The sequence below is a fragment of the Theropithecus gelada genome, chromosome 15 (genome assembly GCF_003255815.1).
Source record: "Theropithecus gelada isolate Dixy chromosome 15, Tgel_1.0, whole genome shotgun sequence".
NCBI classification, from domain to species: domain Eukaryota; kingdom Metazoa; phylum Chordata; class Mammalia; order Primates; family Cercopithecidae; genus Theropithecus; species Theropithecus gelada.
In genome coordinates, this window is record NC_037683.1 from 80,173,360 (window position 1) to 80,200,568 (window position 27,209).

The window sequence follows — 27,209 nt, forward strand, 5'->3', positions numbered from 1 at the left end:
AAGTGTATAAGCCACGCAGCATTCCATTACAGTTCCTCAAAAAGACTAAGACAGTTTGGTAATTTCTGTCAGCATCCTTTCCATGAGGAACTCCTCCCTGGATAAACAAAGATCATCATTCTTTGGGATCTGGCCCCCAAATGTGGCATGTGGACTTTGCATTTCACTGGAAATCAAAGTCTTGTGCAGACAACAGGAGGAATCTGCAGGGTTGTCAGTTGCTCGCACCTCTGATTGAGTTTGGGAAAACAGATCAGTTCAGAATCACTAGCCTCTCAGCGAAAACTGCAGGATGATCAATTCCAAACACCACATATCTCAGTGAGCAGACGTTATCTACACATTTGTTTCTTCACATCCTCTTCTCCACATGTTCCCGTCTCCTCACTCAAATAGCTATTAACAATAACTCCAAGAAGCAGTGGGAACTAATGACAAGTTTCATCCCCTCAGTTTAATAACGCAGTCCTAATTCTCATGTATTCATTATCCCCCGGCACCAAACCATTTCCATTTGCACACCAAAGCAATCCTCCATATCTTTAGTGTTAATGTCAGCTTGATCTGCACTGATCACTTTCATTAAGAACACACATTTACTGAGTAATGTGATCCAAAAACAGATGCTTCTCAAATAAACCACTCGTTGTATTGACAAAAATACACCAGAATACAGGTCAAAAGGCCTCGAGTTTTTTCTATTTATCAAACAAAAAAATAAATAATGACTATTTCATTAATTGTGTTATTCATTCAACAAACCCACTGGCTATGAGTTGGGCACTGTGATAATTGATAGGACCCAAAGATGAATAATAAAACAGGACAGACTCCTAAGGAGGCAACCATCCAATGGGAATGAATGTCAGAACCCCATATTTGGAAAGCTGGGGATCCAGGGCATTGAGCCTTGGTTGGGGTCCCAGAGGGCCTGGTCTGTACTATGGAAGAGTCCGCATTCACCCACTGAGCACAGAAGAGAGGCAGATCTGAGAGACAAAGAGGGCAGAGTTTAGAACTGAGTGGACAGTTCAACTGAAGCAATCATCAAAAGGCACTCGAGTACTTCGTGAGGGCTGCCGTAACAAAGTGCCGCCGAGAAAGTGGCTGAAACAACAGAAATGTATTGTCTCCCGGTTCTGGAGTGCTGCAGTCTGCATTCAAGATATCAGCGGGTTGGTTCCTTCTGAGAGCGCTCAGGGACAATCTGGCCCAGGCCTCTCCCCTGGCTTCTGGGGGTGTGCTGGCAATCACTGGAGCTCCTTGTCTTGTGGAAGAATCATCCTGATCTCTGTCTTTGTCTTCATGTGATGATCTCCCTGTGTGTGTATCTTTGTGCCCAAATATCTCCTTTTCATAAGGACACCAGCCATATTAGATTAGGACCCACCCTAATGACCTTATTTTAACTAGTTTCCTCTGCAATGAGTCTATTTCCAAATAAAGTTACATTCTAAGGATTTTAAAATACAAATGTTCGAGGCACACGATTCATAATGGAGCTGGACAAAGAGGCAGAAATATGGTAGCTAATAGGGCAGAAATTGGAGATAACAAGGTAAATCAGGAGGTGGGGCTTGGGCAGAGTCCCCAAGGTACTGGCATGCAGAGTTCTTGTTTGTTTTTTAAATGGCCTTGTAGGGTGCACATGTGGAGAGAGGACTGCTACGGTAAGGAGTCCATTCCGGGAGAGAGATGGATGTGGTATTGGGTGTTAGAGCAGAAGAGCTAATCTGGGCAGGCTTTACACTTGTTTATACCACTTCATTTCTCCTTTTTCCTTTGACACCCCAAAGCTCTGACAATGCACAGTTATCTTCTCTCATTCAATCATCCCCAAGATCCTACATTTTAGAAGCTGCTTTTGGTAATGAAATCTACAATTATTTCAAACACTTTAGGAAACCATTTGCTTTTACTAGTCAGTGTGAAGAGGAGAGTAAATGATATTCAAACATTTATTGCCTACTATGTGAAGGGTATTTTTTTTTCTTTCTTATTTAACCTCATTCAAATTTCATATGACAGATACTTCTTTTCCTAGAATTTCATAGTATTTCATCTCCTCACTTTTTAAAAGAATACCCTTTGTCCTAATATTCTCTAGTATTGGTTCATTGACATGTCCTTTTAATCTTATCTTCAGAGTTTTCCTCAAATAGGCCCACTTTGTTCCAACTTCATTGCCATTGCCACAATAGAGGTCAGTGGTTCTCAGGGTGTGGTCTCCAGATCAGGGGCATCAGCACCACCTGGCAACTTGTTAGACATAAAGATTCTCTGCCCACCCCATGCGCCCCTGCACCTGCATATCCACAAGACCTACAGAATCAAAAACTCTAGGGGTGGGGTCTAGAAATCTGTGTTTTAAGAGCCCTCCAGGTGATTCTGATGAATATTATTTGTCACCTGGTCTAATGTATTGGCCTCCTAACTGGTATCCATACTTATATGCTTGTCTGATCTCCATAGATGAGCCAGAGTGACTCCCCTCTAAATTTCAATAAGATCATATCATCATTAAGATTTGTTTAAAATTTTAAAGCAAAGGATTTCTACTGCACTTACAATCGAAGGAAATTCTCACCTTAACTTACAAGCCCTCTTTCTGTGCCATCTTCCCCTTGCTCACCACACTCCTGGGATACTGGTATTGGAGCTGATGGAACATGCTAAGTCAGTTTTGTTTGCTTCTGTACCCTGAACACCTGGTGCACAAGAGACATTTATTATTTACTGCATATATCATTTAATTGGTAAAGATGTCCATATCTATCTTATCCAGTCCGTTTATAATTTTGTTCAAATTTGTTCTTTCTTAGGTATTATCTGTTTATATTCTAACAAGTCCTGTACTTCCCTGTTCTTGTCAGATGCCCCCTAATCTTTATCCACTGGATTATTTTAATTAGCTATTACTAAACTTTACAAAATATTAACAAAGTACCTACTTGACTATAAAACATGGGCTCATTTCCAGAAGCTCACATGCGAGTAGAGAAGCAGACATGCAAACACCTGTTTTAAAAAACTTATGTCAAGTGCATAATGCAGTTTTGAACCATAAAGGTAATATTTAAGCTGAGTGTGAAAGGAAAAGAAGAAATTCTCCAAGTACGGAATTGCATGAGGATATTACTGGCAGAGGAACAGCATATGCAAAGACACTGAGCTATGAAGAAAACAAAGATGGTAAGTTCAGCATGGTTTGGTCTTAGGAAAGAGAAGCCACTCATGAGACTGAGGAATGACAGTAGACCATATATATAGTAACAACCCTATAAGCATAAGGCAGGGGGGTTGGATTTTACTCTCTAGATAGTAAGAAGCAATCAGAGCTTTTAATCCTGCAAGGGGGAGGGCCATATTTGAACTTAGAGTCCCTTTGGTGGTACTGTGGTAGATGGACTAGAGAGGAAGGAGAGAGGCATGAAGCCCATTTAGGAGGCTGTAATTCCTGAACCTACTCTATTTCTTTCCTTTTCTACTTACATGGAGAACACCCTGGGCCAGTCCTTTATCACTTTATATAAGGTGGTGCATAACAGTGACTTCCTGTCTCCTTCAGGTGCTCTGCGTGCACTTCAGTCTTATTACTTTTGTAACCATGTGGGTTCTGTGTTAGCCAACATTTCCTTGAGCCCGTTGTACACCCTATTACCCAGTGAATCTCCTCCGGAGTCACTTTCTACCTGCCATCTTTCGACTTCCACATTTACAGTGGCCCCATTGACTACAGAATCACATATTCACTACTTCTGCTTTTCAAGACTCCAGTCAGGCGGTTTCTCCATGCCTATTTCCTGGTATTAGTGAAATCCCAACCTTTTATACCTGGAAAGGACATTGATGAGCATCTAATTTATTTTGCAGATATGGAAATTAGTACTTAAGTTAATGAATGACTTATCCAAAGTGACACACCAGGTTAGTATCAGTGGCAGAACTAGACTCTTTCTATCACAAGTTATTTGTTTCCTAAAGGCTAATCTTGTAGATACATGCACATGTGTGGTAAATAATGAAAATCATGATAGTGGTAACCTTGTAGCACTATACATGGTGACTTATACTTTACAAAGTGATTACATTCATTGTTAATTACATTAAACTACATAACCTAAGTATCATGATCATTCCCAATTTACTGACCAATACACTCAATTTAGACAGATTGAATGACTTACTGAGATTTCTACAGCTTGTGCTGGCTGAGAAAATCCCCAAATCCAAGTAAACTCTGATTCCTAATCCTATGCCTTTTGAATCACACTCTGCAGCCTTGAGTGCATCCTGTGTTATAAATAAGCCCTCATATCTTCCCTTGAGCCCATGACTTTTTGGTATCCTGGGTTTTGTACACCTAAACACTAAGGGATAAGGATTTATAAGTATCCATTCACTGCTTTACTCAGCACATTGACTTAAGTAGATGAGCAACATCTTGATTAAAAAGAATTGGAAATCAGAGGCTTTTGAATAAGTAAGAATTTGATAAATTATAATAAGCCCATAAAATAAGCAGAAGGGAATAAGAATGAGGAAAATAAAATTAAGATGGAATTCTAAAATATTAGGTAAGGGGAAGTTGCATAAATGCAGTGAAAATTGCAGAGAACATCACCAGAGTCCACAATGCAACCAAAACACAGCCAACACAAAAACCAAGGCACAGTGATGCCTGTGTTTAAGCAGATCCAACAGAGAGGCATGTACACCATTACCATCTCCCAAACCCAGGCAGGAGAAAGCATTCCTCAGAACTTCAACATTGCTTTATATTTGAAATTCATTATACCATTGAAAAGTTTGTTACTTCGCTGCACCAAAGTCTCTATTTTTGCTAATGACAAATTTACTAATAATAGCAACTGCTACTTGATGAATGCTTACTGTAGATGAGCAGGAACTGTGTAGTGTACTTTATGCACATTAACTCACTGGTACCCACAGTTATTAGTAGTGTTCCGATTTTTTAGGTGAAGAAGTTGAAACTCAGAGAGGGTAAGCAACTTAAGTCAACAGGTCACACAGTTGATAGGTGATAAGGCCAAGATTTGAACCTGGGGCAGTCTGACTCTATAGCCTACACTTCTAGGAACTAAAACCTTTTTTGGGAAGTAGGTTTGCATAGGAATTGGTATGCATTTTACTTGTAAATCAACCTTCTTGCACAAGCATTCTCTCCAAAATGACAGCAGGTAAAGAACACAGTCTGGGTCCCACCTGCCTTCAACAAATTACTGTGTAAAATTAGGCGGCCTTAAAGTAAAGGTGTTATGTTGTGATTTTTTTTTTTTTTTCTTTTTTGAGATGGAGTCCCGCTTCTTCAGCTAGGCTGGAATGCAATGGCACAATCTCAGCTCACTGCAACCTGCACTTCCTGGGTTCCAGCAATTCTCCTGCCTCAGCCTCCTCAGTAGCTGGGATTACAGGCACATGCCACCACGTGCAGCTAAGTTTTGTATTTTTAGTAGAGATGAGGTTTTACCATGTTGGCCAGGCTGGTCTCAAACTCCTGACCTCAAGTGATCCTCCTGCCTCAACCTTCCAAAGTGCTGGGATTAGAGGCGTGAGCCACTATGCCCAGCCGTGATTTTTTTGTATTATTGTTGTGTATATTTGCTTACATTAAATTACTGTTTTGTGTGCATATTTTGTGTAGCAAAATTATCATCCGGGTGGTGTGTTTTGTAATAAATATTAACACTATATTATAATCTAAACTTGATTTTAAAAATCATACAAGTAGATGTATTTGTTTTTCATCATGTCTCACAATAGTGCCAGAATTTGGGGTGCATATTTAGCTTGACCCATGCATGTGGTCTGGCATCATTTCCTATTATTGAGGATGCTTGCTTTGTGAAATAAATGAATGTCACAGGGAACAATGAGAATGATGACATGGGTTATTGATTTCTAAAAGTATCTAAGATGATTTGCAATAAATCATGAATTATATTTTATTCTTCCATTTTAATATTTTAATCATAACTCTTTAGTCCTAAGGTGGTACATCTTGCCCAACAATTCCATAACCTTAATTCATTAGAGTGCCCTTGAAGATAGCAGTCAGATAAAATAGTAATTCCCCTCTTAGGAATTGAACCGACTAAAGCACTTATGAATTGGCTAAGAAAATGGAGTCGAAGATTTCAGAAAGCAGCTTTCTATAATTAGTAAATCCCGCCACTAAGCCCAGTGCCAGCAACCCCATGATCTAGTTCAGAAGTCAGCAAACTGTGGTCCCTGGGCCAAATGGCCCACCACCTGTTTTTGTATATCTTGCAAGCCAATGATGGTATTTACATTTTTAAATGGTTTTTAAAATAATCCAAAGAAGAATAGTATTGTGTGATATGTAGAAAGTGTATGAAATTCAAATTTCAGCGTCCATAAAGAAAGTTTTCTTGGAATACAGCACACCCACTTGTTTCCATATTGTTGATGGCTGTTTTTGTGTTACAGCAGCATAGCTGAGCAGTTTCCACAGCGACTCTATGGCCCACGGACTTTAAAATATTCACTACGTGCTCCTTTACAGAAAAAGTTTGCTGAGCACTGATCAGGAACATTACCCTCACCTCTTCAAAGGGATGTTGCGCACAGAAAACTACGTACCCATGCACAGACACTGCTCTCATTCGAAAACCATCATCATTCATTCTCAAACACTTACTGAGCATGTAGTATGAGCCAATCTCTGGGGAAGGCATGTGAGATACAGGGCTGAGTAACACATAGTCCCTTTGCTTAAGGAGTTTGCTATCTAGAAGATTAAAACATACACAGAAAATGCAAAGACTGTAAGCTCACGGCAAATAGAGGTATCAGGGGCGATGTTGTGCTTATAACAGGATCTGGTTAAGAGTCCTAGTAGGATAAAACTTTGACATAATTGTGCAAAAGGAATAACAGGTGTCTGGTTGATGATCACTTCTGTGTAGCCTGAGGGACAGTTATTGAGGAAGTACCCATTTGAGTATTCTATGTTCTTTGAATGACAAAGCTGGACGGATCTTGAGGCTTTCTGTACACAAACAAATAAAAAACATTTTCTTTATAAAAAGAAAAGATCTAGTTGTGCCTAAAGGTGTAGACATTTGTCTAAGTTGAGAGAACTGTGAGAGATGATGTCATAGTGTCCAGTTAACTGCATATTTAGAATCCTTCATGATGATCTCATCATTATAAATTCCTTCAGTGGTTTGTTACAATAATGACATAAACCTCGATGAACTCATCTCATGTGACTATGGCTACCTTAAACCCTTTCTTTAGCACTGCCCTGCGTTTTCCATCACTGTCACCCTAGTTTTCAGAGGTAGCAACACAAAGACAAGCTCTTCTGAAGAAAGAACACATAATGACCTGTCTAAGTCAGGCAGGTTGCCCTCCACATATGTGCCCCATTAACCTGCCTCCCTTACAAGTTTATCACTGGGTGTTTTACTTCCTAGCATTTTGCATTTGTACTCACTCTATGACCATTTGCCTAACAGCTCAGAGAGGTCTGAGATTATTGCTGCCGTATATTTTTTACAGATACAAAAAGGCAAAGTAGGAGTAGTTAACATGTCTATGTATTGCACAGATTCAGGCTTTAGAGAACTTTAAGTTTAGGCTACAGATATCAGCTGAGCTTTCAGCAAACATGTTCTCTACCTTATCCTGAGAACCCAGGACTGTGCCTAGCATTGATGACTACATGGAGTGATTGCCTACCCTTTTATCAGAATGGTATTTGTTTTTCTCATCATTTTCACATAGACACCTTTTTAAGAACCAGTATTACCATGGCTGGCAACAATATTTATCAGGCAATGACCATATGCCTTGCACTATTAGATGTTATGAAAGATCAAAAGGAATTCATCATTCTTGATGAATGTATGACCTTTCTAGAAGTCAGGACAACTATCTGAGAAATCATTTAGAAAAACGATTAATGAATTAAATAAATCCATTAATTAGATTTGCAATTTTCTCTAGATATTTCCTCTGATAAGCGTACAAAAAGCTGACATTGAATTCTAGGAAGAAGTTTATTCTTTGTGGTTACAGATCTTTCTCAAGAAAACTGAAGCCTTGCTGTACCTCTGCAAAGACCTAGGAAACAATGAGATATAAAAGAAAAAGGATAGAATGAGGTGACATGACTTTTAGTCCTGCCTCTGCCACTGATTCATTCTGAACAAATCAGATCCACTTATTGAGACTTACTTTCCTCATCTGGAAAATGGAAGTATAGCAGAGACAGTGCTCTGGGTTGCTCCTGTGCTCACACAGGAAGACTACAGCTCCCAGCAACCATTGCATCTACATGATACCATATGACTAAGTCCTGACCAATGGAATGTGGGCCACTTCCAGGTCTGGCCATAAAATGCTCCATGTGATCTTCCACCTTCTGCAAACAACTTTGAAGGTCTCTGAGTTGGTTAAGTCTCACATTAGCAGTAGCCTGGATCTCTAACTTCACTACCTGAAGGAGACTGCCCAAATGGGAACATCCAAATTAGACTTTGTGTGAATGGGAACAACCTTTGATTCCATTAAGCCACTGGAATTTTGAAATTGTTACAGTAGTTAGCCTCCTCTGATAAAAACAGGTATGTTTACTTAGAGTTATTGTTAAGGACCTAATGAAAAAATTTATATTCTTTTGTAACTCTCCTTTACTTTTGCAAATTATGAGTGGGCAATACAGTATTTGAATTATAATTTGCATTATTTCCTTAACTGAAATATATGCAAAGCATTGATCTTCCTATGAGCTTTAGGTATCAAACTCACCTGTTTTGTGGCACTAACAACAATGTGTTTGGTATCTAATGCTAGGAGTGATTCTTTTTCAATTACAGTCTTGTTACAAAACAACTGAAAAGAGCTGTCAGAATGAATGTTTTTTCTCATTTCTACAGAGAAATTTCAAAGAATATGAGATTATGGAAATTCTCAGTCCTGTAAAATTTGCATTGTGGCCAGTCTCAAATGCCAGTCCTCTCCCCTAAGTTCTTCCCTTGCTGCCTTTACCAGAAGAACTCCGTAAACTCAAGATTGGAATAGGCTTATTTATAGGCTGAGAGAGTCTGAGAATCCTGAGACCCAGAAAGGTTAGACATTCTGAAGTAAATGCATGACAATTTTCCGGCGCTACAAAGGAGAGCCCACATATTTGCAATGCTTCAGTCCCCTGCTGGCTCTCTTCCTCCTCCCCTCCCTCCATTTCTCTCCCCTTCTTCCCTTTCTTTCAGGTCTTGATCTTCCAGGGCAGTTCTTATTTATGTGGTTGTTTTTTATATAAAGAAATGAAAAACATAATAAAGGAAAAAGGACAGTGAGATTTGATAAGATGCAGCAATTGTCTGCCTTCCTGACAGACGATGTTTGTAGTCCAGGATCATTAACTGCACATAGAAATCGAGGTGTTTTTCTAAATAAGTAATACTGGATGTACGAGTCTGTGACTGTTTAATTTATCATGATACGATATTGCAGGGCACACCTGTGTGAGTACACACTTCTGGATATTGCTGTGTATAAATACAGCTAGCTGGATCCTTGTCTGTGCGACCTGGCAGTAGTCCAAAAAGGAAATTTTCATTGATCTTCCAGTTTAATTATATCTGTGGCGATATCTACTACCTGGTGAATCATCATGTGGGCTCGTTAGGCACCTGTTCTCTCTCCACTTGCAAGGAAAATGTTTCAATTAGAATAAAAAAATGATTAAAGATCTTTCCTCTTCATTTCTTGCCCTAGGTAACTGGGAGGAAATTGACATGAATATGCAGCTAGTCAGGCGTAGAGCAGGTCAAATCACAGACGGGAACTTATTAGCTCAGTGCCATTTCCCCCAATGCACTCCTGCCTTTCTAACCCACACGTACAAATCCAAGATTCATCCTATAGCTGTCATATATATATATATATATATTTTTTTACTCAAATGAAAGCTCCATAAAACATCATTAGTCAAGTTGTTACATTATTTCTTTTGTCCTGAAAAGTCTGATTCAGGGGTTTATGTGTGGCTGAAGATGCAACTGCTGATGATCAAATTTCTTGGGAAAGAAAGAGAGAGGAACCTATAAATATTTAGTATGCCAGGGTCTGTATTAGGTACCTTTATGTAGTGTATCCCCAGGTAATCTTTATACTAACATGGCAGGGGAGGTGTTAATAGTTTTACTTTTCTGATGAGAAGACTGAGGCCAACCAATATGCACACTTAGATTGGTCCAGTTCCAAAGTCTACCTCAGAAACATTAGCTTAAATGCCGATTGTTGTGTGCCTCTGAGATTATGTGGTTGTTTGTTAAGCAGTAAACAAAAACAGTGAGTAGATGTCATTTATTCTACTAAGATTGGCTTCATAGGTGAAGAAAGCTAACAACCGCCAGGAAGCAGATTCTTCCAATGGCTTCTTAATGAGGCTAGAAGGTTTCAGCACACTTCAGCATGAAGCCTCTTAGTTCCTTCTAGTTTGGATAAGAAATAAATCCAATAACTATGTGAATATATTGAGCAGCCTGCTATATTTCAGCTGGCTACAGTCTTTTGAAGGATCATTTCAGGACTACAGTGGATGATGAATCAGAAAAATACAGCTCCAGCAGCCAAGGCTTGGACAGTTAAGGATATAGGAAATTAGGACTTTTATTTAAAGTGGACAATCAGTAAGCAGTAGAGCAGTAAGCTCTGTGAGGGTGTGTGACATGGTCTGTTACTCAACTTTGTACACTCCCAAGACACCTGAAAGAGTGCCTGGAGGTACTGATCCACTTCGAGTATTATTTTCTTCACTAAAATTGAGGATGATTACTTGACTCATCTGTAGGTATGGCTGGCTATAGGTAACTGTATGTAACAACAAATATGCAGTATATAACATAGGGCCTGACCTATAGTAAGGGCTCAGAAAATGTGAGTTCATCTTCCCTGCTCCTAGTGGACACTAACATCTGTTTTAGTGACTGGAATTAAAACCAGAAACCGGGGTCAGAGCAGTCCAGTAAGTCAGAACCAAGCGGTACTCAGAACCTGGTAACCCCTGATGACACGCTTTGGGACCAGTCATTGCTTGGCAATGAGGCAAAGGTATTCTCCTTCACTCCCCACCTCCAGGGTGGTGGATGCTTGTCTGTACCTTGACTTTAGCGTTGACCATATGGCTTGCTTCGAGCAATAGAATATAAGGAGTGTGATCTGATTGAAGGCTTGAAAAGCACTTGCACAATTGACCTTCATCTCTGGCACTCTACCAGTGCCAGAACGTGCCCAAGTGAGCCTTCTGGTCCAGGAGGAGGATGAGAGGCATGTGGGGCAGAGTCATTTCAGGTCAGGTCAGGACAGGATCAGCCAACACTTACCATCCCCAGACATAAGCTAAATAAATGCTGATTGTTGTGTGCCTATGACACATTATGGAAGTTTTTTATATAGTAAATGAATACAGACAGTGAGTAGATGCCATTCATCCCACCCTCTTATATTGGTTGCTGAGATGGAGACAGTAGCCAGGAAACAAACAGAAGGCGCCAGCACACTTCAACCTCAGTAGGAAGCTGCTAAGTTCCTTTTAATTCACATAAGTGTCCATCAATAGCTGTGGTAAAAGGCATTGTACTTTAGGCTTGGGAGAGCAACTGGCAATTATTGCACCTCATAAGTGAGAAATCCAAAAGTGACATGGCTGGTCCAAAGACACACAGGTAGTGCATTTGCAGTTCTTTTAAGACTATGGCCATTCTAAAGAGGCCACACAAGCCTGGCAGAAATTTGGAGTGTTGAATCAGAGTATTAGGTGAAGAAAGACGAAGTTCATGTCTGTTGCTGGGGCTGAACCATTGACAGAAATGAAGCTATTGTGACTGTTTCTAATTTAGTCTTGAGGTGTCTCTCTTGACAGTGGCAATGTGCCAAGATACTCACTCTCTAGGAGAGCCCTGATGGGAAGAAGTAAGGTTCAGGTGTGTGTGTCAGGTGAGACACAAAGAGGAGGTAAAACCAACATGCATAAAACAAAAGAAATTTATTACTCACGGGTCCTGAAGAGGTCAGGGGTGCTGACTGGAAGCCAGTGGGAAGTCTGGAAGTAGAAAGGAGCTCAATCAGCCAGTGGAGAGCAAGTGAGACAGGACTATGCCTTTATAAAGGTCCGCAGGTGTCATTCCTTAGCCTTTCTTTCGGGGTTGTGGAGTGGCTAGCTTAAATAAAACACTAATGAAGGGGGAAACCCATTTATATGACTCTGGTGTTGACCATTAGGTTTTATCATGGTCAGCAGCTGTGCAATGTGTTGGGTTTGGGGTTGGTGACATAAGGAACAAGTGAGCTACATCCCAAACAATCATATGGGAAGGGGCCAAAGGAGATGGAGCACGACTGGGTTTCAAATAACTTTATGTCAGGCCTAGAAATGGATGTCAAAGCAGCAACTATATTAAACACATTTCCGTCAGAGGTCTATGTCTCTGATTCCTGGAATGTGCTCTGTGCTCTTGTGAGCTCAGTGACTTACTGTGGCTAGATGTGGTATTGAAACATTTTACATTCTTATACTACCATTGTCATTATTTTGCTTACCTGGACCCCATCACAGTATCAGATTTGCTCCTACTACGGTTCATATCATGATTTTGCTTCCCCAGTGACTTTCTCTTTGTGCCTTTGAACTAGATGTCCTCTTCACCCCAGGAGCAAGGAATTTCTAGGTTACTTTGTGTCTTTTTAGTAAACAGCTGTTTCTGTGGAGTTGTCCCTACACTGTCTTGTAAGTGGCCTTATACCAGCAGTGAGCCTCAGTATCAGAGTTATACCTACGTACCTAGGGAGTCTAAGTGTTCAGAAATGAGCTTGCTGCATATTCACTACTGGCATTTCCCATATTCTTACATCAAGTTCTGGAAGATAAGCTGTATGCGTGCTAACTAGGAAAGGAATAGAAGCCACAGATAGCCTCCCTGATCTAAGATGCTATCTATTCATATTTTGCTTATTTTCTAGTGCTGTCCATTGCAGGATGCACCAGAGATTTAATAACAGATTTTTGAAAATTTAGGGTAGACACCATATTACATGTACAATTGGTGGTAAAATGCATACCAGTTCCAGTGCTACTAAAGTATGAAAAAACATGCCAGGCACAGTGGCTCACACCTGGAATCCCAGCACTTTGGGAGGCTGAGGTGGGCAGATCATTTGAGGTCACGAGTTCAAGACCAGCCTGGCCAACATGGTGAAACCCTGTCTCTACTAAAAATACAAAAACAAAACAAAACAAAACAAAGAAAACTTAGCCAGATGTTAGTGACACATGCCTATAGTCCTAGCTACTCAGGAGGCTGAGGCAGGAGAATCGCTTGAGCCTAGGAGGCAGATGTTGTGGTGAGCCGAGATCGCGTGACTGCACTCCAGTCCGGGCGACAAAGTGAGACTCTGTCTCAAATAAAATAAAACAAAACAAAACAAAATAAAATATGAAAAAACAATGCAACTCAGAATTGAGAAAATATGCATTTCCTAATGGATGCAGATTTCTCACTCCCAGCATTTTCTCCTTTCTTTGCATGGCCATGTTGCTTAGATTCTTGTCCCATTATCTCAATTCAGGTGCTAAGACACTTTACCCATATATCTTAACTGGGTCTCTTTTGTCTTTCCTTTTTCTGACACAAAAGCATGGTTTTCAAAGGAAGCCCTTTGTACTCCCATTTTCCTCTCAAGTCTGTGATTCTACCTGCTCATTCTTAGAAATGTATGTGTGATTCCATTTCTTCTGGGCAAGGCAGCTGGCAGCATGACATAGAAGCTGAAAATCTCTTATGCCACCATGAACTAGAGCTGTGGGTAAGGGAAGTGGGACAGAGGTGTCCTCTTAACTTCAGAGACCTCAGCTCCCTGAGGATTGGGAACTCACTGGAACTCATCAGGGTTCTTGGTTAACCACTCCTGGCTGATGTAAGAATAGGAATTGAGTGAAGTGATTTTAGGGTATTTAGAAAATCACTAGGAAAGCTGGAGAACCAAGTTCGAAAAACAAGCAGAAAAAGAGAGGCCAGAAGGAACCAGAACTACAGCCAGCATTATATCACAGAACCATTTGGTAAGGGCACCACGGCTGAAGGGGCCCCTGTGCCACAGCTGCGACTTGCTGCCATTGGGTAGAGACATGACTACTGGCACCAAAACTGCTGGTGACCTTGGAGAACTGGATCCTGGGCGATGCTGATGTAACCACCGTCTAAATGTTTTCTCTTCTTGAAACATTCTTCCCCCAGATAGCCACATGGCTTGTCTCCCAACTTGCTTCAGGTCTTTGCTCAAATGTCACCTTTTCAGCAAGACCTTCAGGGATCACACTATTTAAAACTGTCTACCCTCACCATCTGCCCCCTCCTCCAACATATTCTAGTCTATGATGCTGGCTTTTATGTTTTTCCATATTAGTTAACAGCATCTGGCATACTATATAGTTCACTCATTTACCTAGTTGCTGCCTACTATAGAATGTAAACTCCACGGGGCAGAGATTTTAGTCGGATTCAGTAACTTGAAAAGTGCCTGGCATAGAGAAAGTATTCAATATACATTTGTTGAACAAATGAGTCAATGAATGAACTGATTCCTAATTGCTCCTGTTCTTTCAGTCTCTAGTCCTCAATTCAAACTCTGTGGTGGGTGACATCAGTTGCTTGAGTCCAGGTCACATGTTTATGTCCAAGCGTCAAGAAAGCTGAAAACATTAAAATATTATTTTCTATAATGATATTTGTTTTTGCTTCATCTCTTACCCGGGCTAATACCAACATTTCTTAATCGTCCTCTCTGTCACAATTCTTTATCCTTCCCATTTTGTATTCTGCTTCCATAGAGATGTCTCTGAAGCACAAATGTAATGATAATAAAATTACATCATCTCCAGATTTAAAATTTCTCTGTCCTTCTGCCCTACCACTGATAAGCTAAAGGCCAAAGTATTTGCCATGGCACAAAAGACTGTCCACGCTGGGCACTGCCTGCCCCTTTTCCTGCTGTCTGGAACACTCTCTCTCACATCTGCCTCACGAGCACCTATTTTCTAATATCTTGCCCAGGTACTTCCTTTCCCTGAATCCCTGTCCAATGTGAGTCACAACATCTGACTCCACCCTTGCCCTTCATCTGCACAGTAAAACTTTTACTCACTATTGGCTCTCATTGGAGTTTTGTTTTGTTTTGTTTTGATTTTTGACAGTGTTTCATTTTTGTTGCCCAGGCTGGAGTGCAGTGGCATCATCTCAGCTCACTGCAACCCCCGCCTCCTGGGTTCAAGTGATTCTCCTGCCTCAGCCTCCTGCATAGCTGGGATTACAGGCACCTGCCACCATGCCTGCCTAATGTTTTGTATTTTTAGAAGAGATGGGGTTTCACCATGTTGGCCAGGCTGGTCTTGAACTCCAGACCTCAGGTGGTCCACCCTCCTCGGCCTCCCAAAGCGCTGGGATTACAAGCATGAGCCACTCTCACTGGAGTTTTATATACCACTTGTGCATCCCTGGTCACAAGTTCAGTTTCTTTTCTTCATTCATCATAACATTCGCTAAGAGAGACTTCTGTATGTCACATACTGAGCTATGTGCTGGTGGTTCAATGATGCTGAGGTAGACCTAGACCCTGTCCTTAGGGAGCTTACAGTAAGCAAAACAATTGTGTAAACAATGCATTAATACATTCCATGAAAACAAAATGCAGAGTCCTTTGATAGCATCAAACAAGAAACAGAAACATAGTTGAACAGCTTAAATATCAGCTGAGACCTGAAGGGTGAATTGAAGTAGAGGGTTGGGAGTAGCTGGTAGGAGGGCAGTGAAAGAGGAGAAATCATGAGAAACAAGTTTCAGGCAGCGGGTAGAAATGTCAGGTTTGAAGTCCCTCAGTTAGGAAGAAGTTGTGCATACTCAGGAAGCCAAAAGAAGGCCAGAGTGGATGAAGTCAGTGATAAAGAGGGAGTCTGGTGGGAGACGATGCTACACAGATAGAAGAGAATTGGAGCACACTGGGCTTTATAGACCATATTAAGCATTTTGGATGTGATCCTAAGGACAATGGGAAGCCATCTAAGAATTTTAAGCAAGAGAAACCGAGGTTCTGATTTGCATGTTAAATATATCATTCTGGCCACAGTGCTTGTTAAATATGGTTGAAGAAAGGCAGAACTATCCTAGTCTGGGAGACAAGTGGTTATGACAGGGATGGACCAGCCTAGTGACACTGGAGGTGGAAACAAAAGGTGCACTTGAGAGGGATGTATACAGTGATTGCTCTGGTTAATGATTGGGTGTGGAATGTGAGGTTGAGGGGTATTTGCAAGAGGACTCATAAATTTCTAGTTTAAAAACTATGTCTAGGCTGGGTGTGGTGGCTCACTCCTATAATCCCAGCACTTTGGGAGGCCGAGGTGGGAGGAACACCTAAGGTTAGGAGTTCAAGACCAGCCTGGCCAACATGGTGACACCGTATCTCTACTAAAAAAAAAAAAAACAAAAAACAAAAATTAGCCAGGCATGGTGGTGCATGCCTGTGGTCCCCAGGCACTCAAGAGGCTAAGGAAGGAGAATCGGTTGAGCCCTGAAGGTGGAGATTGCCATGAGCCGAGATGGCACGACTACACTCCAGCCTGGGTGACACAGTCTCAAAAACAAAACAAAACTATGTCTATTTCCTGTGACACTTTGCTACTCATCCTGTGATCCATGGACCAGTGACATTGCATCTCCTGGTACTTACTAGAAATACAGACTACTAAATGAAAAGTTCCTAATGTGATTTGTAGGTACATTCCAGTTTGAAAAGCACTGTCCTAGTAGATCTTGAGCTTGTAATTTTATCACAGTGCTTACTTATACATAGAACACTGCAAAAATTGGGCAAATGAATATATTCATATTCATATATGTGTATGTATGTATATGTTCATCTATGTACATCCACACATTAAGGCCTATGCAAATAAACTAAGCAATAGACAAATATTCCTAAAGACTGTAGCTTTGTAAATTGCCATAGAAGACAATTTACAAAATGGTAAATTTTTCTGTTTTGAAAAAGTACTCTGCACAAGATCTACAGGGGAGGCATTGTACTTTCCAGACAATTGTAACTAAAATAGTACAGGAATAGCAAAAATAAAATATTAAACAATGTGATTTTGTGGGTAGGAATATTTTTATGCGATTTCTGTGAATAAGCCTGTGGATCTCTAGCTGCATGGGGTTTCTCAGTTGACCAATATAGAAAAATGGATCCACTTTGCTGGTTCCCCTGGATTATTCTTGCCTTGCTTGATGAAGGACAGTTTGGGAGAAACCAAGACAAGTACAGTCACAGGTGGCCACATGTAGTTTATTAATAGCAGCACAGTCTGCTGAGTGGCCTTTCCTGCCCTTTAGTTTTTTACTAGAAAATGAGTTAACTAGTAGGTTAATTGAATGCTGTCTGGGAAGCGCACACACGTCCTCAAATGCTCACGTGTGTGTGTGTGTGTGTGTGTGGTGTATTCAAGTTGCTCACACTTCAGGAGCTTTTGTGTTCTGGGGAGGGGGTGGCTGTTGAAACTACCCTCCCACTGATTTCTGGGTCCTCACTGGCCACCCTGGAACTCTGCCCATCGTAACTCACCGAGATGTGTCTGTCATTTTTGACTGGGTGTGATTATAGCAGCCCAGTGACTTGTCAGGTCCCAAAGAAATTAAAAAAGGAAAAGTCCAGATGGTGACATTTGTGGTGAAAAAGAAAAGTGTCTTTTTCAGTCAAGCTGCCTTCCAATTATTTAAATTTATACAGATTTTATTTATTTATTTGCCATTTTCTCTCAGAGAAGGAGAAAGTTCTGGGCCTGGAAAGGGGCTACCTCTCACCCATGGCATGGCTGGGCCTTAGCTGCCTCTGGCTGGAGCGACTGCTTTACAGTAGAGTAAGAAGAGGGCACGGATGTCTGCCAGGAAGTAGCCCCCGCTGCTCTGTGGAATGCCTGTCTCCTATTGTTCTTTGATTTAGTAGCCCCTCCAAGTCCCTCCTCCTGAAGGTTTAATTTTTAATATAATGAAACTCAATGTTATTAATACTTTGAGAATTTGAGGGGAAAAATGTATACCTCTTTGCTTCTTTCTTGAGTCTGATACTATGCGAGGCCTCATAAATGCTATGATTAATATCAAGTAACATTTAATAGAAGCTTAAATGTTTTAAGCACTGTTTTAAATACTTTACATGCATTATTTTCACTTATGCCTCATAATGACCAGATGAGGTATGTATGAATTATTATTCTCATCTTTTTCAGATAATAAAATGAGAAAAATGAAACTTCAGGAGGTTATGTAAATATCTCAAGGTCACACACTAGCAGTGGCAGATCCATAGTGAGAATCAGGTTATCTGAGTCCACCATGCCCACTAAACTTTACAGACAGAATGGCAAGCTGCACAGGAAAGGAAGAATTAAGCCTGGGTTCTCTGGGGATACGGAGGAAGGCTGAGTAAGATACGGAGAGAATATCAGAGAAGATGAGCTCAGAGGGATGCGTAGACACTGACCAAATGCAGAAAAGATGTAAGGGCAGGAGGTACAGCATAAACAAGGACATGGAGGCATGAATATGGTGAAATTTTGGCAGTACCTATGGTGAGAGCACTGGCGTATGTGAAAAATGAGTTTAGGGAGTCAGGAAGGCAATGCCATGTTGTGAAGGGCATTTGTTTGCCACACTGTGTCTGTTCTTCTTTTAGACGTGGGGACATTTAAAAATAAAGAAGTGATGTGGCCAGGTATAAGATTTTAAATTATGCAGTAGCCAAGTAGAGGATAAATAATGTTTTTCTCTTACATTCTTCTCTACCCCTGCTTCCATCTGCCTGTAACCCCTACATGGGAAGACCTCAGGGAATTGGGTACTTGGGTATGTCTGGTTCTCAGCCATTGGCCAGTCATTCAAGCCCTTGGCCTTGAATGCTAGCCTTGGCTCCAGATCTGTCCTGACTGATCTTACTCTGGAAAGAGAAAACAGCTTGGGTAATCCCTTGATTCTCTGGCCTTCCCAGTGGAAGTCTAGGTATACAGACAAATTATGACTATTCTGGGAAGCTGTGACCAAGAGAGATGTGGGTGAGGGAGCCCTTCTGTCCTCCACAAGACAGTCTTGTCCCATCTCCATCCAGCTCAGCGCAATCCCTGTACTCATTCCATCTGCCTGGAGCCCCAGCACATTCCTATACAAGTCCAACTTTCTGAGTTCAAATGTTGAAATTACATCCTTTCCCTTCAACCTGATCTCTCACTTTTTTTTTTTTTTTTTGAGACAGAGTCTCGCTCTGTCGCCCAGGCTGGAGTGCAGTGGCCCGATCTCAGCTCACTGCAAGCTCCGCCTCTCGGGTTCATGCCATTCTCCTGCCTCAGCCTCCTGAGTAGCTGGGACTACAGGTGCCCACCACCTCACCCAGCTAGTTTTTTGTATTTTTTAGTAGAGATGGGGTTTCACCATGTTAGCCAGGATGGTCTTGATCTCCTGACCTCGTGATCCGCCCGTCTCGGCCTCCCAAAGTGCTGGGATTTGATCTCTCACTTTTTAAAATAGTCTCTTAATTTATATTTTAATCCTCTTTCCCCTTACTTGGCCCTGACCCAAACCCACCTTTGAAACTTCTAAATTTTTATAAAGCCTAGTGAGAGCTACTCTTCAGCTGAGCAGGTCCCCACCCACCATTGGAGACAATACAGAAGATGAAGGGCACCTAAACCTTCCCATGAACCCAGTTGTAATCCTCACGTTAACAGTAAAGATTTTTCAGACTGTGTATAAGACAGACATGCTCATTTTACTTTAGTGATTGTAATTTACCATTGGGATTCATGGAGCATTCTTTCTGCAGCATCCCCAGTGGTTCTTCATAGAAGTGAATTATCCTTGATCAATATTTAGGGATATGGAATTGGATGGTAGAAATTGAAGATTTCTGTAAGGTAAGGTGGAAATCCCTTAACCTGAAAAAAAGTGCTACATAATCTGTCCTAAAACAATTTACTGCCTCATCTTTGAATATCTTCCCAATTCCCATTCTCACCAGGTCCTAATTCTTAAAATCCTTCAAAATTCATGTCAAATGGAGCCTTCAGATGGGACATATTTCATGAGGGATCACCTTAAATAAGACAGGCCTTGACAGGGTTAAGATCATGTTATCTGGAGATCACTGAGACTGTGAACCCCAGTGTAATAAGGCTGTGGGGAGACATATATATTTAGTAGGATTCTCTGCTCCTGGTGAAGATATTTTCAAGGCAATGCTCTCTCCAACCAGCAAAACCACTGAGGTTCAAGGTTTGTTAGTCTGTCTCCAAGTACCTGCATCTCTGGAATTGTGTTGCCAAAAGGATGTTAAAGTACACTTTCAAACATACCCTAAGATGATAGATACCTGAACTAACATGCAAAAATTTCAAAGTGTCAAGCATACGTTTTATCACTCCTATGCATTGAGGATATAAAATAATTGTGTTTTAGAGAGATAATTTATGATAATGATAGGGAGAGGAGATGCTTCCCTTGTCACTTTAAGTCAACAAGATCATTCTGTCAGCTCGACATATGTCCCATGAAACTTTGGCCTGTGTCTGATAATGATCTAAGTAATCTGGAGGGCAAGAGTCTGGGTCCTCCTTTGGTAATGGAGTGGAGATTTGCTGCTGCATGGACTTAGCCCACATTCCAGACACTTTGGACAAAGGATGAAGGAAAATTTTTCATACAGCACATGGGAGTCATGTATCACCTGGAAAGTGCAAATGATGTTCCCAGTAGGGTCCGTGAAGAATCTCAAAAGTACCCAAGACAAGAAAGGGTTAGATTTAAACTTTGTCAGGACAGAGAGCATAAAGCTGTCTTAGCTGATTAACCATTCAGTAAGAATATTCTGCCCTCATTGCCTTCATTCTCTTCCTTTGGTTTCAGCCCTGGGGGCATTAAAATCATGATACCAGATAAGGGAGAAGAAGTAGAGTCATTAAGTGGAAAAAAAGAGAAGAAAGAAGGACCATGTCTGCATTCCCTGTCTTCTGGCTTATCAAAAACTCAACCTGGGAAGAGAAAATAATTGTAATTTGAGTGAAATCCAAAGTTTAATATATAGAATTGGGCACTTCCCTGAGCTTGATCCTCCAGGTCCTAATATGGATTGAGGGTATGAAAACGGAGCCGGTGAATATAAACTATTGTATCTATATAAATGAAAGTTATAATTGCGGTTAGAAAGAGGTCTATAGACTTAAGGAAGCTGATTTATTTGTTTTAAAAGGTGTGAAAGACTTGAGCAATTACTTAAGTATGGGAAACAATCAGGGAGAGGGAGACATTTCAGACTTAAGAGTGGAGATAATTGATGTGGCAAGTCCTTAAAGAGGTTGGGAGGAAAGAGGTTGGGAGGGAAGAGATCTTTAGGTAAAAAAATTAGTTGTGGAAATGGGAAAAGATATTGTCCTCTGAGACTGGAGATAAACAGCTGAGGATGGATGAGAAAATAATATAATTATTATAAATATAGTCTGGAGTTTGACTATAAAAATTGAGGGAGTTATATTGCCAAGAAAACATTATCACCTGGTTTTGTTATAGAATGCTCAGTGCCGGTAATTAAAGAATGGACCTGACTCTGTGGTGTCTAAGAACAAAATTTAGGACAGTTCTTGGAGGCATCTTGGGAGGTCTCCAAGGTGAGCATTCTTGACACATCTTTCCAATCCCATGTGTCACAGGCCCCCTAGTGGCTTCTTTCTTCTGACCCTGCTTTCATTATAGGTATTGGATAAAGTACATTGGGATCCAAGACAGTGTATTAAGCAGACAGTGTCCAGAGAAACACAACAGCAAGAAATAACTTCTGTGGTAGCATGCTCCTGTGTTGAATCGTTTGAGGTCATCCCGCCATAAGCAAGAAATAATGGGTGTCACAGGAGAGAATCAAGATTGTGAAAACAAAAAGAGTGGCCAAGATTATACTGAAGTCAAGAAATTATCTTTAGTTTATTTGTAGCAGGTTAATCTTTGCCTTTTTAAATGTTACCCCAAGTTCTCAAGAGGCTACCTATACAGGTTGTGGCAGGAAAAGGGGAATTAGTTGTTTGACTGAATGGATCAAATCAAGCATTTGGATCAAATCATGCATTTTACCATGATGTATCCATGGTCATCCATGTTAAGTCAAGCATTCTTGCTAAATAACAAGGCTTCCCAATACCAAGTAACTTGTACACTTTAACCTGTTCCTTTATGACTGACTGTAGTCATAGCTGTTTCCACAGGAGCAAATGGCAGTATGTGTTGTTGGAAGCAGGCTAGTCATATTCACTATATTATTAGTCCTTCATTCTCTGTTCCTTCCTCCATGTTTGGTGTCTACTCTTTTCAGCTAAGTAGAGAGTTCATTCTGTAGGCACATGGGTTAGTGCATTTGTGCTGCTATAAGAAAATACCTGAGTGGGTAATTTATAAAGAACAGTTTTTTTTTTTTCCTCTCTCACAGTTTTGGAGGCTGGGAAGTCCCAAGATCAAGGTGCTGGCAGGTTTGATTGTCTGATGAGGGCTGCTCTCTGCTCCCAAGATGGTACCTTGATGCTGCATCTTCCAGAGGGGAGGAACACTGTGTCCTCCCATGGTAGGAGGCAGAAGGACAAGCAAGCTGTGCAAAGCCTCTTTTATAAGGGCCTTAATCCTGTTCAAGGGGGAGAAGTCCTTATGATCTAATCACCTCCTCAAGTTCCCACCTCTTAATGCGTCGCACTGGCCATTACATTTCAGCACCCAAATTTTGGAGGGGACATATTCAAACCATAGCACATTCCTTCTTATCATAGTCATCAGGGCTATCTATCCATAAATGGCTTGATAGAATTTCACATTGTACATGTTAAGTCTTCTGGAACTGATTTAAACTAATTCAAACTTTATGGAGCTCTTGCTGTGTTAAAAACTCCCTGCTAGGTACTGGGAGGCAGAAAAAGATTGACAGGATGAGATGTCCACTCTCCGGGCACTCACAAGGCCTCATTGAGAAGGCAAGCATAACTATGGTAGACACAAGGCAGACAATAAGTGGTATATTAGAAGTAGAGTCCCTCCTCATAGATTCAAATACATTTTTAAATTAAGTTTTTCATATTTGTTTTCCTAAAGGCAGAGGATATGTTTGTAGGTCTTAGAATTACATTTTTACAATCATACTCTTTGAGGATAATATAGATAATTTCTTACAATAATCTTACCCTTTTGTGTCACCAATATTCTTTTATTTTTTTATTTTTATTTTTTATTTTTTTAAAAGACTGCTTTATAGAGCAGTTTCAGGTTCACAGCAAAATTGAGAGGAAGGCTTAGAGACTGCCCATACATCCCTAAACCCCACACAGGCATAGCTTCCCCCAGTACCAATATTCCCCACAGGGATGTCGTACTTGTTACAACTGATGAATCTACAGTGACCCATTATAATCACCCCCAGTCCCAGTGTTCTTTTCAAATGAAAGAATCCTGCCCCGCGTTACTTTTTATACCTTCTTAGAGATTAAATTGTGAATAAGGCAGGGATTTATCAGATGTTCTTTTGGTAGATGAATGTGATCATTTAGTCAATTCCTGGACAGGTGAATGACCCCAATTCCCATGATATCTTGCTTAGTGTCTGGTTAAAAATCTGGTTTACGGTCACCAAAGCATCCCTTTGCAAGAAAAGTTGCTGATATGTAGATCCCCCTGTGAAAATTGCTTTTTGTTGAGCTCCCAGTAAAATTCATTCTGTTTTTTGATGGTGGTTGTGCTACATTCCAAGTTCAATGAACTATGGCAAGCCCAGGCATGTTTATTTAAATGGATTTCCTTGAAATGTAACGCTAGCTTTCTAACACCTGTTTGCATTTCCATACGTTCTACAGAAAGAAAGTGCTATTCTCATGCTGAACATGTAGAATAATACCCCAATTTTTCTACTTCTGATTGAGGTAGGATAGACAAGTTGTCTGTATGGTTTTTGTCATGTTGACGAAAAGAGTCAAACTCTTCAAAGTATTTGAAGAGTCATTCTGAGCCAAATATGAGTGACTATGGCCCATGACGCAGCCCTCAGGAGGTTCTGAGAACATGTGCCCAAGGTGGTTGGGGTATAACTTGGTTTTATATATTTTAGGAAGGCATGAGACATCAATCAAATACATTGAAGACATACATTGGTTTGGTTTAGAAAGGCGGGACAACTCAAAGTGGGGACTTCCAGGCTATAGGCAAATTTAAACATTTTTCTGGTTGGCAATTGGTTGAGGTTGTCTGAAGAACTGGGATCAATAGAAAGGAATGTTCAGGTTAAATCTAAAGAATTGCAGAGACCAAGTTTTATTGTGCAGAGGAAGCTCTTAGGTAGCTGACTTTAGAGAGAGCAGGTTGTAAATTGTTTTTTATCAGACTTAAAAGGGTGCCTGACTCTTAGTTGATTATCTCCTGGATCTGGGAAGGAAGGAAGGAAAACAAAGGGGGAAGAGGATTTTTTTACAGAATGTGGACTTTTCCACACAAGAGAATTTACAGGGCAATTTTAAGGTATGGCAAGAAAATGTATTTTAAGGTTACATATTTTTTTTCCTTATCTCATAATGTTATGCCAGAGTCAGATTGAAAAGTAAGTTACAATACACAGGATCAAATAAAACCCATCTGATGAGAATTTATGTTTTATAGGGCGTGACTCCCTAGATCCCTTAGGTAGAAATTTGGGCAAGATAAAAAAAATCAGGACTTAGTCCTCATTTATTATTCAGTTAATCTTTCATTCATTCATCATGTTTTGGACACCTGATTGGTAACAGAATCTATAGGTGGTCACTGGTTATACAAAGATGACTAGTCATTTGGAGTAGGGGACAAAAGTACACATTAGTGAAAGGCTTTCTTTCAAAACTACCAGCCATCATGTGCATTGAAGGATTCCAGCTATTATATTTCCAAGTAACTTATTTTGTATTGAACATTGATAGAGAATTCACTGTATTCTAATTATTAGAGTGTGGACTCTGTAGTCACACGATCTATATTCAAATCAGATTTTTAACAGTGTTACCTTGATAAAGTGTCTATAAAATGGGGACAATAACAAGTATACCTACCTCAAAGGATTTTTTGAGAAAACCAATACCTAGTGTATAGCAAGTATCTAAGATATTTGAACTTTTATGTTTTTCTTGCAGAACTAACATAGCATTTGTGTGTATTTGACGTATCTAGGTGTGTGTTGCACTTTTGTGCAGGGACACGTTTTGTGTATTCCTTGAAAATGGTTAAAATGAGGCAGTTAATCCACCTTCTTTGCCATCCAGCATCTCATTTCAAGTGTCTCTAGACAGATTCTAGGAAGAAACCTTGAATTGGAGCTACCCAGGATAGTTGCAAGAAGTTCTAGAAGGGCTAGCAAGGCAACTAGACCTGAATAACAGGGCATGAGGCGTTAGCATTCAAAATATCCTGTGAAACCCTCTAGCATAAAACCGTCCCTTTTCAGATAACAGAATGTAACTGCAGAGACAGTCTCACAGAGAATGAGAGATAGAGTGAAGACTCTTAGTTCTTTCCACCAACTAGAGATTCAGAGTTACCTAATGGTGTGCTAGAAGGGTGGAACTAGAGGAAAGGACTAAAAGCTGATTTCCATTCCTTTCTTTGTGTTGCTCCACTTGGCTCATCCCTTTCTACTCTCTACTCTTCTTTCATCTGTGGCTCATGTAAACCTCTCCAGGATCCCATCTGTTTTCATATTTTGGTTTAGGTCAGTGTGAAGTCGTCCAGTTGCTGTGACTCCTGGTTTACCTTTCTGTGTAGACTAAATTTACACTGCCCAAATCAGCTATTGAAATTGAAATTAATTAAACTTAAATACATTTTAGAATTCAGTTCCTTGGTCATATCAATCATATTTGAACAGCTAAATATCTACAAGTAGTTAGTGACTAATGGCTACAATATTGAATAGAGCAGATATCCAACATTTTCATCCTCATAGGATGTTCTATTGGACAGTATAAGAACGACAAATGCTTAATTTATGGACCATTTTACAGTTGGATATGTGAATCTCGTTTAGTTCCCTTTACAATATAATTTTTTTTTTTTTTGAGACGGAGTCTCGCTCTGTTGCCCAGGCTGGAGTGCAGTGGCGTGATCTCAGCTCACTGCAAGCTCCGCCTCCTGGGTTCATGCCATTCTCCTGCCTCAGCCTCCCGAGTAGCTGGGACTACAGGTGCCTGCCACCACACCTGGCTAAGTTTTTGTATTTTTAGTAGAGACAGGGTTTCACCATGTTAGCCAGGATGGTCTCGATCTCCTGACCTTGTGATCCGCCCACCTCTGCCTCCCAAAATGCTGGGATTACAGGCGTGACTCACTGGGCTTGGCCTTACAATAGAACTTTTATATGAAACAACTGATAATACTATTTTACAGATGGTAACTGAAACCCAGAGAGGCAAAAGTGAGACAGAACTCAAACAAACATCTTGTAATTCCAAATTCCCACTCCATCATCCTCCCTTCTAATATAATCTCCCCAACCCTGCTTAGGGAGGCCACTGATGCTCACTGCCATTTGAGGATTTAGAGGAACCTCAGGAAAGGTTGCCACATTTGATCAAGCAACAAACAGTGACTATCTTCTGTCTGCCTAGCAGTGTAGTACAGGGACCATGGGGGGAGAGAGTGCCATCCAAGGTCCCTGTATCCCAGGAACTTGCAATTTTGTTGAAAGCACAAGTTTTGTGAATAAAAAATAGATAAGCAGAACTGTTTTAATTCAGACTTAAACATGATATACTATTAAATATTTAAAAATAGATAAAATATGCAAAAGTATATGCTTTTGATAGGTGTCAAGACATGGGGAGATGGGCTGAAAATTATTGATTTTCAGTAATTAATACTTGCCTTTTTAAATTAAGTATGTACATTACTTTGATTAGAAGACAAATTATATAAAAGAAGAAAATCATTGGGGCTTTTATGACTTTATGACATTAAACATTAATTTTTCCCTCTAGAGGTCAAATAATTCCAGTTCTAAAACTAATATTTCCAAATTAGTCATTTTCCAATTTTTATTCTATAATGTGATTGATTTTCCCCTGTGTATTTCCCAAG